The sequence below is a fragment of the Rattus rattus genome, chromosome 13 (assembly GCF_011064425.1).
Source record: "Rattus rattus isolate New Zealand chromosome 13, Rrattus_CSIRO_v1, whole genome shotgun sequence".
In the NCBI taxonomy this organism is placed as follows: domain Eukaryota; kingdom Metazoa; phylum Chordata; class Mammalia; order Rodentia; family Muridae; genus Rattus; species Rattus rattus.
The window spans coordinates 52,259,965-52,275,735 of NC_046166.1; the positions used below are offsets into that span (position 1 = coordinate 52,259,965).

At 44.9% G+C, this 15,771-nt stretch overlaps 1 pseudogene; it reads left to right on the forward strand.

The window, feature by feature from the left end:
- The first annotated feature begins 2,972 nt into the window (after positions 1-2,972).
- On the forward strand, positions 2,973-3,550 carry LOC116914823 (annotated as a pseudogene).
- Positions 3,551-15,771: the final 12,221 nt, after the last annotated feature.

The window sequence follows — 15,771 nt, forward strand, 5'->3', positions numbered from 1 at the left end:
CCGCGTGCTGAGTTAAGAAGCCCCTATCAGCTACACTCCTATCTGACTAAGATAACTCGGCTCAAATGCTACACCTTTTACCAGCACTCCTTTCCTCTCTCTTGGATAGTCTTTTCCACAACGGTCTAGCTTTGCTTTTCTATTTAAGCTACAAGCCCGAAGGGCGCCTAATGAGAGGAAGTAAATAGTGCTTAGTTTTGCATCTCAGAGTTAGCAAAATGTCTGCTTCCTAGCAGGGATCAAAACTTGTGAATAGACGCCCCCTTACCCCCCAAGCTTTGATTAAAATAGATTAGTATATGCTATCCTGAGTTTGAGAGAATTCTATGTTATTGTGGAGGGGACCAAGCATTCATGGTGTTATCATAGCCTCGTGTTTGCATCTAGAAATGATAGAAATAAATCCGGACCCAGAGGGATGCAGGGAAGGTTTTCTGGGGACATCTGCTCCAGCCAGAAAGGAAAGGCAGATATGACATAGGGGAGGTAATCCAGGCAGCTTCTAGAACAAAGGTAAGGGAGTAGGTAACAAAGAATGACGGAGCAAGCAGGTCCTCCCTGCAAAGGGATTCAAACAGTAGCTTCTGGCCTTGCGTGGTCAGAGTCTGAGCTCAGTTCAGGTAGCGTATTGATCCGTTTTGACATCTAAGGGAAGATGGCCTTCTGAAGGCTGAGCTTGTTTGCATCTGTAGAGCTGGAGCTCAGGGTTTTGTTTTGTGTTGACTCAGAAGCAGTTCTCATCTCAAAAGGAACGAGGTAGTTTATTCTGGAGTCAAGCAGAAGTGACTCTGGCCCAGAAACACAGATTTGAGTTTCCTCAAACACTGGGTTCCACTGTGGAAGATTACATGAGAGCCTATTAGTTTAGGACAAAGAGAGCCATATATTAAAGTGTCGATCAAGAACAGATAGGTGGGTCAGAGAAAAGCAGGAGAACTCTGCAATAGGTTTCAGACCTATTCCAAATGGGGGTGACCATTTGGTAGCAAAGACATGCTGATAGAGAGAGACAGAGAGACAGAGAGACAGAGACAGAGAGACAGATACAGAGGGACAGATACAGAGTCAGAGACAGAAAGGAGACAGAGACAGATCAAGAGAGACAGAGACCCAAAGACATAGAGACACAGAGACAGAGGCAGAGGCAGGGACAGAATGGAGTAGGTGGCACCAGCTGTCCATCGTTGAGGGACCCAAAGTATCAGGAACATGTGCACCCCTTTTCCTTGTCACCTTCATCAACTTCCTCCATCATCTGCATTAGATTCCCAAGCCACAGATGTTTGCAGCCTGGGAGCTGTGGAAGCTTTCTCTATTAACTTTTTCCAGCACCAATCTGGAGCGAACCACAGAGAGGAATGCCAGGCTTATCCCACTACAGGTGCCAGTTCCTAAGGCTGCTTTCCCAAATCTGGCTGGGAAGGGGCCCAGTGAAATGGTCAGTGGAGAGTGCAGGAAAACCACGCCTCTTAACAGTCCCCTCACTTCTAGTCCTATCCAGAAACAGAGGTGCCATCTTGCTTTAAATCAGTTTCTGACTGCCTGGTCGGTCCATGACATCTGCCCTGCTAACTGCAAGTAATGTGGGCAGAGGCTACTCACTTTCATTAAGAATTGCCTTTGGAGGACAGACCTCCCCACATGGCAACAGCAGTGGTAATATTCCTTTATGGGGGTGAAGACATTTAGACTACCAGAGAGATTTCCTAAAAGTATTGAGAAAGCAACACCAGGAAGACACTATAGCATCGTGCAAGTGTTTACTGCTCAAAATGTGAAAATTGTTTTCTATTTTACAAAGAAAAAAGCTTGAAAAATTAGAAGGGTAGAAAAATGACGTTTAAATAATAAGACTGGCCTTTGAGATCAATTGACAGTTGTGTAGATCTGAGGTCCTCTGAAACAACGTTTTGGGGGATATCTAATGTTACAGTTTAATTTTTTCTATATTTAGGAGTTTATTTTTATTTTATGTGTATGAGTGTTTTGCCTACAGCCTACACATGTGTCCGTGCACCCTGGATGTGCCTGATGCTGGAGGAATCCAGAAAAGGGTATTGGATCCCCTGGAACTGGAGTTCCAGATGGTTGCAAACAACCATGTGGATGCTGGGAATTGAACCTAGAACTTCTGGAAGAGCAGCCAGTGTCCTTAACCACTGAGCTGTCTCTCTAGCTCCAGATACATGGCAAGGGTGGAATGAAGTGGTGGTGATGGGGGGATGGTCCTGTCTAAACGCTGCGGTGCTAATCCACTGGGATTATCTCTCAAGTGACTTTTGAGGTTAACGTGATAATTTCTTGGCCTCTTTTAGGTATTTTACTTTTACTGTCTCATATGGCCTAAGAGACGGTGACAACTGCTTGTTCCTATAATTCCTACATAATTCAACAGAGGGACGAGAATTCAGCACACTGATCTACTTTCGGAATTCACTTAGTGCTGTGGGTTGACTCTGTCTCCAAAGTCCGTGTGTTGAAACTAACTCCCTTGTGCAGCATGGTGGGGAGGCAGAGCTCCACCCTCTCGACTCAACTAATGCTGTAATGGTGGATGCGGGTTTGTTATACAAGGGAGTTTTGGTCTCCTATTGCGTCCTCCCTTTTCTCCTCACTTGCCCTTGGGTCTTCTTTTGTGGAGTGACAAATCATGAAACCATATTCATTGAGCTCGGCCTCTAGAACCATTTGTTAAAAATAAACATTCTGTTCTTTGTAGATTGCTATATTGGTTCATGTTCTCATCACTGAGACAAAATGCTTGGTACAGACATGTAGGATGATGTCATTATGCAGGTGAAGGCAGGTACAGGATAGAATGAGGCCTGTCATTGGATGAGACGGAAGGACGGGTGGGAGAAAAGTTTTAGAGAGGAGGAGGAGACTGGAGGGAGGAGAGAGAGCAGCCAGGAGAACATGGAGGCAGACGTTAAGATTCCATTCTGGCTCTATTTGCCCCATCTACTGCGAGAATGAAGACCGTTCTCAGCAATCAGACTGTCGACATTCCAGAAAATGTCGCCATCACTCTGAAGGGGCGCACAGCCATTGTGGAGGGCCCCAGGGGAACCCTGCGGAGGGACTTCAATCACATCAATGTAGAACTGAGTCTTCTTGGAAAGAAAGAGAAAAGACTCCGTGTTGACAATTGGTGGGGTAATAGGAAGGAACTGGCCACTGTCAGAACCATCTGCAGTCACGTTCAGAACATGATCCAGGGTGTGACACTGGGCTTCTGTTACAAGATGAGGTCTGTGTATGCTCACTTCCCCATCAACGTCGTTATTCAGGAGAATGGGTCTTTGGTTGAAATCCGAAATTTCTTGGGTGAAAAATACATCCAGAGGGTTTGGATGAGGACAGGTGTTGCTTGTTCTGTCTCTCAAGCCCAGAAGGATGAGTTAATCTTTGAAGGAAATGATATTGAACTTGTTTCAAATTCAGCGGCTCTGATTCAGCGAGCCACAACGTTAAAAACAAGGATATCAGAAAGTTTTTGGATGGCATCTATGTTTCTGAGAAGGGAACCGTGCAGCAGGCTGATGAGTGAGACCTCAGTTTCCCAGCTCCAGAAACAAGATCCTGATCACAAGTACAATTTGGGCTCTATGGGGACAATAAAAGACTTATATATTGAAAAAAATTCCATTCTGTACCTTTACAGGTTATTATGAATATTCTTAAGGGATGAATGTGTATAGGGCTTTGTATGTCTGGATGAGTAAATTGTATCTTATTAATTGGATCAGAGGTATTGTGTTGTGTGTTCTTTCATGTGGCGATTTAATTGAGTTCAAGAGAGTGTGTGGTGACTGGACACACTGGGTCACTGTGGAATTGGGATGTGTATGTCTGGCACGGTGGCAACCTGACTTGGGAACTAGATGGGTGGAGAGATTGTTGCCAGGCTCAGAGAGTAGCCATCAGCAGGTGAGATGGGATGGAGCTTAGCAAGCAAGATGCTTTATTGCCTGAAATGAAAATATCCCACAGATAACATGTGGCACTACAGTGCTCGATATAGTGTGGGTTAAAAGACAGCCTTTTTTTTACCGCAAAAGAGGCAACCTACGGGAGGAAGGATCTGTCTCAGCTTATGGTTTGAGGGTATAGCCCATCTTGATTGACAAGGCATGATACAGGTCATTAAAACAGGGGCATTAAGACTCCTGTCATCTCGGTGGAGAGGGAGGCAGAGAGAGTGTGGGCTGGAACCAGGAAGGGTTACAATTGACCAAGCCACCCCACCTCTAGCTAGGTTATCCAACCGTCTGATATTGTGAAATGCTCTTGTCTTCTATCAATGTGCTGGGCTTCGTTCATAGTTATCCTGGGATGCAAGCAGCCTGCAGTCACCAGGATGGACACGTCTGTGAGAGTTCTACATCCTCCCAAAACAATTCCATCACCTGGGACCCATGTGCTCAAATCCCAGGAGCCCGTAAGGAACAACCCACATTCAAACCATAACAGTGACCTAGCGGCTTCTGTTCCAGAGGCACAGACAAACTGAGATATGTAACCAAAATCAAAAGCTAGGAGAGAGAACATGGGAGAGTGACTTACCAACTAGACGCCAATCTATGGCTGGAGTCGTGCTCAGGCTGCTGCCAAATATTTGTGGATCTTTCCACTTTGGGATACATTTCCAGTTTACACTTCCTGCCTCCCTTCTGAGGAAGGGAAGTGAGGAAGAAGAAGAGTAGGTAAGGAAGAGTAGTGAGACGGGCTTTGGAGTCTGAGCTATGAGCAGGGACACCCTCTGTCATATCCTGGCTGCAGCAAAGGTGACCAGCCCTTCCTCTTTCCTGAATGAGCGGTTTCCCCATCGTGCGTGATTGACAGTACCAATCAAGGACAGAGGGATTGGCAACGTGCCAGGCAATAGATTCTCCCTTCTCCCAGGAGGATGTATGACTCCGTTATCAATGGCAGTATCACTGGCTCTGATGGACAGAGGACTCACCCACCCAGCATGTCTCTCCTTCCGCCTGTTTGCTTGGCCTTTTTTTTTTTTTTTTTTTTTCGTTTTTCTTTAAAGTTTATTCAACACAACATAATCTCCAACCTCACTGAGGTGGCTGACCACATCCACGACCGAAACCCCCTCTAAACTGGAATTCCGTTGCTGAGCCAGCCCCAACATCAGCTTTCTTGTCCGCTCCAGGGGGCACAGCGCTCCTTCTGTAGGTGCCTCTGTCTGCCTCCCCTCTTGTGAATCTTGCAGGCCGCTCACCCTCTGGACCTTTGGGCCGAGGCCTGCTGGTCTCCGGACGGCTGCGGCGCAGGGTGGCGGGCACGATCTCCGGAGGTAGGTGCAGGTAATCTCGGAGATACTGGATGCCCTCATTCGTGAGGTACCAGTAGAGATGTCTTTGCTTGGCCTTTTTAATGGGTTTCCTGCAAGTGGCTGCTTAGAGGTTATGGGTGGATGCTAGTTTGCCAACATCAGTTACTGGGTCTTCCTTTTGGTTTTGGTTTTGGTTTTTGGAGGTTTGGGTGTGCATGTACATTTCCCCCAAGGCATTTTTTTTTCTTTCTGAAATGTTGAAGATAGAATTTAGCCTTGGGCCTGTAGTCTTTTAGAATTTTTAAAAAATGATTTATGTGTAGGGGTGTGTGTGTGTGTGTCTTCGTGTATGTATGTACATTTAAAAATGATGTATGTGTCTGTGTGTGTCTGTGTGTCTGTACACACATGTGTACACAGTACCTGCAGAGGCCAGAGGAAGGCATAGGCGCCCCTGAAGCTGGAGTCGCAGGTAGTTAGAACTTCTTGATCTGAGCATTGGGAACTGAACTTGGGTTCTCTGTCAGAGAAAGTAAGGCTCTTGTGCTTATAGTCTATATAAAATACGGTTCTTATTTTATTCAATAAAATAATGCCATGTATCAATGACCCAAGTCACTTCCTTCTAATTTCTCTCTCATAAAATAAACAGGACAAAGCCTTCTTTTTGGAAAATTTGCCAGTCAAATGCAAGGCTTTGCTTTTTTTTTTTTTTTTTTTTCCAGTTACTATTTGGTAAGGGAAGGAGGGTAGGGGAAAGGGGAAAAGGCGTGGGAGAGTAGTGCATATTCTCATAGATTCCCTTTAGGAACACAGTGGAAGGGCTCACAGAACGTATCTAGCAAGCTGGAACATCGCCAACCGCATGGCTCTGTCCCTCCATCGGTGGGAAAGTGCTCATTTTGAACACAAGCTCTTTACATGCCGACATTCCCACTGCCCTGGGATATAGGGAATGTGCCTTGCCTGCCATTTTAGAAAGCTCTGAATTTTTGTGACCACGAGACCTTAGTGACCTGGAACAGAAGAGCTGGGAACTCTCAAGTCTCCTGAATTCCTTTGCTCAATCCTTTAGTGACCAGAATGTTCTCTTGGTTTCTAGGCAAGCTGAAAGCTGGTTTGTGGTCTATATAATACTTTTGTTTGTTTTTTGTTTTTGTTTTAAATGAAATATGTGATCTTACTATGCCACCCCCATTTGTTTTTGACTAATGGACTTATTATATAATCTTCTCGGCCCCGCCTCTGGAGTGGCTGTGACTACGGTCATGCGCAGTAGTAACACCTGGCTTGACCACGGAGAGTTTAAAAACCCTTGCCTTCTCTTTGCCAAGCTTCCCACACTGGAGTTTTATGGGGGGAAATTAAGCCCTGTAACTCTGTGTTTTCTTGTGTTAGGGACAGCTTATCGGTAAGTTAGTCAAAGCCTAAGTGGAAAAGTCTACTACTCCGTGGCGGTGTAAGCTCTGTTCGGTGGTTTGCCTATGAGTATAGCAGCTCTTTTCTTCTGGCTGTGAAACGGACAAGGGCTCCAGAGCTCGTGGGCATAGAAAACAGGAGACTGCCGCGTTTCTTTATCCACAACATAGACACTCTCCTTTCCACATTGTAGGGACACACGCGCTAATAGTTAAGATTTGTACAGTGTTGCCCTACTTGGGGTTACTATTGCTGTGATAGAACAGCAGTTTGGGGAAGAAAGGGTTTATTTGGCCAACACTTCCATATCACTGTTCGACATTGAAGTCGGGACAGGAACTCACACAGGGTAGGAGCTGGTGTAGCGGCCATGGAGGGGTGCAGCTACTGGCTTGTTCCTCACGGCTCATTCAGCCTGCTTTCTTATAGAACCCAGATCCACCAGCCTAGGGTTGGCTCCACCCACAGTGGGCTGGGCCTTCCCCCATTTGTGCCGAATTGAGGAAATGCCCTACAACTGGATCTTATGGAGGCATTTCCTCAAGGGTGTCCCCCTTCTTTCGGACAGCTCTATCTTGGGTCAAACCGATATAAAAACAAGAACACATGTGTACTAAGTAGTTTGAATTGGATTAATTTATTTTATATTTATTTTTGAGCCATAGTCTCATGGATCCCGGACTGGCCTCAAGCTTGCTACATAGCTGAGGAAGGATAACATTTCTGACCCTAATGCCTCCACCTTCTGATTTCTAGAATTTCAGGCTCTCAGTTTTCCCTGTGCTGGGGCTCAAAGCCAGGGTTTTATGAATCCTAGTCAGGAGCTACATCCTTAGGTCAGGTTCGTATTTTTTAGAATCTTCTCTCTGAAACGTCACAAAAACTCCACAGGAAGTTAACGTCACAGATGAAAACCCAGAGACTTTAGCCTTCTATCAGTGTCCCCACTTTCTGAAGGCAAGGCCAGCTTCTCCTTTGTCTCCTCACTTCTCTAAAATATATTGTTCCTTGTTGAAGGTGTCGAGTGAGCTGGGCGCTAAGCCACTGCCTAGAATTAGTTCTGGACTGAGGTTTCTCTGAGTAAAGCGTCGTGTATGCATTTGTAGCAGATGTCCAGTTTGGTCTTCATGTGGGTCCCCTGACAATTGGAGCAGAGGTTGTCTCTGACTCTGTTGCCTGACATTGGATCCCCTTCCCCTAGCTGGACCACCTGGTTGGGCCTCGGGAGTGGGAGGGGATGTGCTTAGTCCTACTGTGACTGAATGTCCCAAGGTGAGGGGTACTCAAGGTGGGTGGGGCTTCCCTTTCTCTGAGGAGAAGGGGAGGTGCTAATGGGGGAGGGATTTGTAAGAGTGGGCTTGGGAGAGGATGGATGGGGGGGGAGTACATTCAGTGTGTAAAGGGAATAAATACATTAATTTTAGAAAAAGAGGCGTATGTACTGTTCAGTAAGTTTGCTTTCCTCTCAACCATGTTCTCTGTTGCAAGAGCTGGTGACAACTGCAAATTTACAGGCGTTGAGAAAAAAGAATCGTAGTTTCTCCCTTCCACTGTAAATACGTTGTGTGATACACCGAGGGACCACAGCATAAGCACAAGCTGAACAATCAGCCTTTTTGGACTTATTTGCGCATCTCTGGTGTGTCCTGGGTTTGTTTTAATGTTAACTCTTCAGAAGGAGGTCACCGTTACCAACACAATACAGTCAACTATGAGGAAGTTTTACTTCTTTGAAAGAAATAGTGTGGACACAACATTCGTTTCAAAGGAGCACAGAAGATCTTGTCCATGGCTGGAACTTCTCCCTCAGCAGTGGACGATGTGAAGAATCTCATGACTGATGCAGTTCATTGATGTGGTTGAGGGTGGCCACTTCCTCTTTTCTGGGAAATTGCAACAACCCTAGTCTGTCCAGATTAGAAATAATAAGCGTACTTTCTCAAGAAATCCTGGAGAACTGCTCATACTGAGTGAATCCACTTTTTCATTACCCCCAAAAAACTAAAAATTGTTTTATGTAAGATTATCATGGCCCATCTTCAGTACATATGAGTAGAGTTATCAGGAACATGGGTAGGCAGAGCTCTCTCTCCTTTAGGCTGGTCGCTGCTTGTCTCAGAACTCTGAGAGCAGGAAAGTCACAGGTAGTTAGTTACATGACTAAGCCCACGATCATAAAAAAAAGGGGGGGCAGCCTCAAGGTCCAAATGATTTCTTTAATAAGGTTCTGAGCCCTAACACATGAGATTCCCGGCCTCTGTGAGCAGACAGGAGTGTCTGATGATCAGGGATGTAAAAGAACCATTGCCTTGGGCCAAATCAGCATGTCAGACGTACTTGCCTTTTCTCTATACTGATGTCTCTGTCTGCAGAAATGACTGTCAAATGTGTAATTATTTTTATTCCCAGCACCATATTTGTTGAAAGGCTTTAAGTGGAAAATAAGTCAAAGCATCAGGTGATGAATTAAGACTGAGTTTTGAAATGGACTCTCTCTCTCTCTCTCTCTCTCTCTCTCTCTCTCTCTCTCCTCTCTTTTGGATCTGGGGTCTGAACCCAGGTCCTTGCGCTTGCTAGGCAAGCCCTCTACCGCTGAGCTAAATCCCCAACCCCTCTCTTTTTAAAAAAGAGTTATTTATTCTATGTATATGAGTACACTGTAGCTGTCTTCAGGCACCCCGCAAGAGGGCATTGGATCCCATTACAGATGGTTGTGAGCCACCCTGTTGTTGCTGGGAATTGAACTCAGGACCTCTGGAAGAGCAGTCAGTGCTTTTAACCACTGAGCCATCTCTCCAGCCTGGACTCTATCTCTTTTTAAGCTAATTCTACACCTAGGTCTTATGGTTGCTCAGAGACTCATGTTTCCAGTGTTTGTTTCCCAGGGATGACACTAATTTAAAAGTTTCGGAGCCTTTAGTAGACAGGGCCTACAGGCTGCAGAGGTTATAGACCAGTCCCCACCTCAATCTAGCGCTCTATGCTTCCTGACTTGCTGCTGTGAGAACAGCTCTTCTGCATACTAGCACCCCCACGGATCTCACCACCTCTTCTCTGTTATGCCAGACTGAGACTCTCTCAAACTATAAGCAACAATAAAGTCTTTCTTCCCATGAATTACTTCTGTCACATATTCTGTCACAGTGACACAAAAGGAACTCATCCATGAGACTTAGTCATAGGTGACCAAGATGATGTCTGTGAAGGTTGGAGGAAGACAGTCTCCAAGTGGTTCATTCTGATAGAATTACAGCTCATTTCTTCTTCGGGTGTAGGAGATGTTTTAAAGTATCTTCTACAGTTGCGATGTAGAGACTATTGGATGGTGGGGGAGTACTCCTTTAATCCCAGCACTCGGGAGGCAGAGGCAGCCGGATCTCTGTGAGTTCAAGGCCAGCCTGGTCTACATCGTGATTTCCAGGACAGCCAAGGCTACACAAAGAAACCCTTCCTCAAAAAACAAAAGCAAAGTCAAAAACAAACAAATGTAGAATCCAAAACCAGGCAGCTAGAGAGAGCAAGTAGCTCTCTTGATTAAATATGTCTTTTGATCACACAGCAGGGTTGAATCACGGATCAAGTTAGATACGCCCTCCCCACTCCTAAGGCAGAACTTCGCCATCCCTATGTAGAACAGGCTTCACAGAGCCTAGCTTCTCAGTGGCTTACCTACCAGCACGTTGCCAAACTTTCTTATCCCATGAATAACCTCCAAGACCTCTGAGATTTTACCTCACTAACATATATAATCAAGCCCCTCCCTGCACAGCTTTAAAAAAACAAACTTCAAAACGTGTATACTCTCTGATACTTTACCCCCAGGTCTGGAAAGCACCTGTTCAGTACTTTTCCTTGTCGGTAGGAATCTTTAACTCTTCTATGTTTCGCTTAACCAAATCCTTACTAGTTCATTCACTCTTCTCTGTCCCCAAGGTTCATTTCTCCTCCAGCATAGGAGACAAGAACAGAAATACCTACAATACCATTGCTGTTACCCGGGGAATAGTATGGAAGATTTGTATGTTCTGAGCCTCAAAATTAGACCTGTTAGGAATGGAGAGATCATTCAGCTTTTAAAAGGTTGGGCTCATGACTGAACAACAAGTTAGTCCTTTTACCACATATCGGAAGCAGAGGGTTGGGGGCTGGTTATGACAGTCTGCTGTAGCTTCCGTCTATATTGTACACATCCCCCCACTAGTAACTGGAATTGCTGTCCCATTACATTCAACGCTGTTTATAAGAGAGTTCATGTATGCATCAGTTAAGGTGAATTCCATTTCTACACATTTTATTTATATACAGATTTAATATAGATCAGCAGGTGATAAATACCTCTATCATTCAACACAAGAAGCCCTCTCCCTGAAAGGCAGTGTTATCTGCCTCACAGATCCCCCAGAGTTTTCTCTTACCTTTATAAGTAAGCAAGCATACATGTTCACACACACGCACGCACGCATACACGCACGCACGTGTGCACTCACACAAGAAAGGGGGCACAATTTGACTTGGTGCTAAAACTGAAAACAAAGACGAAAACCAGGAATAAAGTATCTTTTGGCTTGTGCTCCTTAAAATGGATCTACTTATGTTCATTTGTGGGTATGTGCTGGGGTCTGGGGGTGAAGCTGAGATTTCTACCTTGTCATTCAAGAGTCTAAACTCTTTTTCTCCTCTTCCAGTTCAGAAACAGATATTCCTCTTTTATTTCCTGATCCCCAAACACTTATTGCTCTCCTGGTTTACTACTGGATGGAAGGGAGGACAGAGCTTTCAGGCAAGTGACCCTTCAAGAGGGTGACCTTTGACCTCACAGGGTATGATGTCTTTGTAACTCCTGCCTGCATCCAGACCCGAAGACTCAGTCTGTCATTTCTCTGGCCTGCAGTCCAGTACATCCCAGGTGCCCTCTATGCCTTTATGGATTCTCATTTCCCTGTAGGAAAAGCTGCTTTGTCACAGTGTGAAGGACTCAGAATGGGGGAGCGATTATGGAGCCTTCCGCCTATTAATTTATAGCCATTATGGCAGCAAGAATCACAGAACTATGATGTTTTTGTTTTTTGGTTGTTTTTTTTTTTTTAACTAGTAATTTACTCTCCTCTCCCACTGATGTTCAGTTTTAGTCAGAATCAAATATATTTCCTACTCCCCAGTTTCCCTGGGCACCGAACCGCAGGTTTGCTGAGGAGGAAGGCCAGGACGGCTCACGCTGGTCCTCTCAATGTATGGGCCCACACAGCTCTCACCAATCTGACACAGACTTTCAGGCCTCAATTTCATGGTCAGGAAATATATTTGGTTTTTCCTGAAAGAAAAAAAAAGTCCCACAGCCAAGGTCGACTGTCGGTTTCTGGTGGAGTTTGTCATACAGCTTCGAATACGGTGACTCATAGTCACAAGTCTGAATGGACCTACTTGCTATCATTTATTAAAAATGAGTTCCCACCGTGAGGGAGGCTGGCTGGCTTGTGTAAATCATGCCCCTGGAGCCCAGGGCTGATGAAATTAAACTCAATGACACCATAGTCTCGGACACAGCCCAGGTTTGCTATTTCTGTGGTTCCTTTTGGTCTCTATTTGTTTTGCTCCATGACACAAGGTCCTTTGCTGATGTCCCAGCTCTTGAATGAGGCACAGAAACATGGACGATGGACAAAACTGCCCAGTACTTCTCTCCCTGCTGGAAATGGGCTGTCAGGAAGTCATCAGCCAAAAACAAAAAACAAAACAAAACACCCCAACAACCTTGGGCGTTAGGGATGATTGAAGGTGGTACCTGGACAAACCCAGCCCGGATTTTCTTCCTCTGGCAACCATCCTTATGGTGGGTGGAATATTCTAGATAAACAGCTAGAGGTCTCTCATACAGATGGGGCCAGCTACCCTCAGTAGAGATATTTCAAGGCAACTCTCCCTACCAGGACCTGGTCTTTTGATTAAAGTTGCATAATCTTTTATTCTATTTAGGCAAAAAAAAAAAAAAAAAAAAAAAAAAAAAAGTACATAATGACCCGAACCCCCCAGAGGAAGCTATCAATTTAGAATATGAAATATAAGCCCAGCACACGATGACGATAGCCCATTGACTATCTCGTTTCCTCCCTGTAGGCTTGTGTGTGCACAGAGCCAATTATAACCGAGAGAAGAGCCTGGTAAAACGAGGCTCGGGGGAGAAGGTGGCGGATTTAAAATGTGCATCCAGTCTTATTTACCCCTTCTCTATTCTCCAGAGCATGCTCGCCCGTCCGTGTGTGCGGCAGACTTGGTAAACCAAAAGCAAACCAGATGACTGGCATGCTGTTTATTACTGTTTTTCCATAAGGATGATAAACGTCTATACATGCTAAAAAAAAAAAAGGAGAAAAGTTCAACCAGAAGTAAATGAAGTGAAAACAGAGCCTTGCTTCTGGCTTCATCTCCAGTCCCCATGATGATCAATGTCCTATGTTTTCCTCCAAAGACAGTCTGCATGTGAGCAACATACACACGTGTTCTTGCTTCTACTGTCTGTATGCACAGGTCATCATCTCTGTAAACCCTGTTGGACAGCTCACTTTTTCATTTTTTTTTTTTAACCTGATGGTGTATCTTGGACATTCTTCCAAGATCGCTATCCTACAACTTTTTGCTAATACAAAACTACCACCAAGAATGAGGTGATGGACCTAAGGTTTATTTTTAACCCCGATGTGAACGGTGGAATGCCCACCTCTCATGGGGAGTTCCCTCTCATATGACATGACCTTATTACCCAGTGGCTTTCTTCCTAAACTCTGACAACTCTATCTTCCAGCTGCTTTTTGTTTTACTACTACTCAGCCCACCCTGTCTCAGTCAGGTTTCGGGGATCCCCCGACCCTTTCTCTGGGTATAATGTAGTTCACTGGATTTCATTTAGATTCGTCTCAGTAAACGGTTTTCTGAAACAGGACTTAAGCCAGTTAAATGTTAGATTCTTATTGGATGGGGAGTGGTGCACACACCTTTAATCCCAGCATTCAGGAGGCAGAGGAAGGTGGATCTCAGAGTTCAAGACCAGCCTGGTCTACAGAGCAAGTTCCAAGACATTCAGAGAAACCCTGTCTCAAGAAACAAAAATAAAACAAACAAAAGTGTTAGCTTCTTTATGGTTATGTCTTTGGAGAAGACGGTTTCCGTTACTTTAAAGATGTATCACATCTAGGGTAATTCAAGCATTTGTGCTAATAGCCACTTATCAATGAGTGCATACCATGTGTGTTTTTCTGTGATTGGGTTACCTCACTCAGGATGATATTTTCCAGTTCCTCCATTTGCCTATGAATTTCATAAAGTCATTGTTTTTGATAGCTGAGTAATATTCCATTGTGTAGATGTACCACATTTTCTGTATCCATTCCTCTGTTGAAGGGCATCTGGGTCTAGAATACAGCAAATACATAGACGAATGCCAGCAGCAAACCACTGAACTGAGAACGGGACCCCCGTTGAAGGAATCAGAGAAAGGACTGGAAGAGCTTGAAGGGGCTCGAGACCCCATATGAACAACAATGCCAACCAACCAGAGCTTCCAGGGACTAATCCACTACCCAAAGACTATACATGGACTGACCCTGGGCTCCAACCTCATAGGTAGTAGCAATGAATAGCCTAGTAAGAGCACTAGTGGAAGGGGAAGCCCTTGGTCCTGCTAAGACTGAACCCCCAGTGAACGTGATTGTTGGGGGAGGGTGGTAATGGGGGGAGGATGGGAAGGGGAACACCCATAAAGAAGGGGAGAGGGAGGGATTAGGGGGATGTTGGCCGGGAAACCGGCAAAGGGAATAACATTCGAAATGTAAATAAGAAATACTCAAGTTAATAAAGAAAAAAACGGAAAAAAAAAAAAGATGTATCACGCATGCTCCAATGCTTAACCAAATCTTCCAAAGGGCACCGACTATGTGTCTTTTGATCAATTTACTTTCTAATGAATCTAGTCATGAATCTTGTAAAAGAAAATGTTTAAGTAGGCTTATGATTTCAGAAGGTAAGAAGCCATGATGGCCGATCTGGAGCAGCTGAAAGCTCACGTCTGGTTCCACAAACAGGAAACACAGAGCACATTGGGAATAGCTCAAGTCATTTTAAACCTCAAAGGCCACTGCCACTGACACGCCTGCTCTGAGGGGGATCCTGCAGGTATCCACGCAGGCAGTGATCTTCGAAGAGATGAGAACGAAAACCTGGTTCAGATTGGTTCGTCAGCCTGGATCAGACTTGAGGGAGTCTAAAGACAGGCCGTTCATTGTCGGCATATTTAAACCACGGTCCAATTTGGGAAAAAGTTTCTGGGCAACCATCCCGGTGCACAGTAAAGTTTAATGTGTGATGACACAGAAACTCCTTAACATATGAGCATGAAGGCGGGGTCTATCGCTAATAGGCTTAGAAGTTAGTATGATCTCTGGCTCAACCAAATAGAGATCAGCAAGCTACAAAAGACTCTGGTATGTCTATGAGATATGGGGTTCACTGGGAGCTGAGGAGGGAGAGTCTGCGATAAACATAGGGCATTCAGGTGAGATCCGCCTCTATAGCAAAAGGTGGGTGAGGTCCACAAATAGCCAAAAGCCCAACAAGTTAACAAAATCCACTTTCAGAGTTCAGGGTGGGAAAACAGGGATCCTATCTCCTCCCCTGAGGAGAGCTCTCTGTGTGTTTAACATTCCTGCTTCCCTAGTGTGCTTCGTAGGCACAAGGATCTTTGAGTCCCCAACACTCCTCCAACAAGGCCACATTACCTAACCCTTCTCAAACAATTCCATCTACTGGGGAGTGTGTATTCAAACATGTGCCTGTCTGGAGACCATTCTTATTCAAATCACCACATCTTGCTTTTACACTTGTGACATATGTCATTAATTTAAATTTTTGAATAAAATCTCATTCCTTTCTGATGCTCCCTCCTCCCTGTGGCTGGTCTGTGGCTGTTTCAATATTGTTCTGGTGTGTGTGTATGTGTGTGTGGGGGTGTGTGTCTGTGTATGCATGGGGAGAGATTGCATATATGTGTCAGATTGGTTAAGATTTTGAAC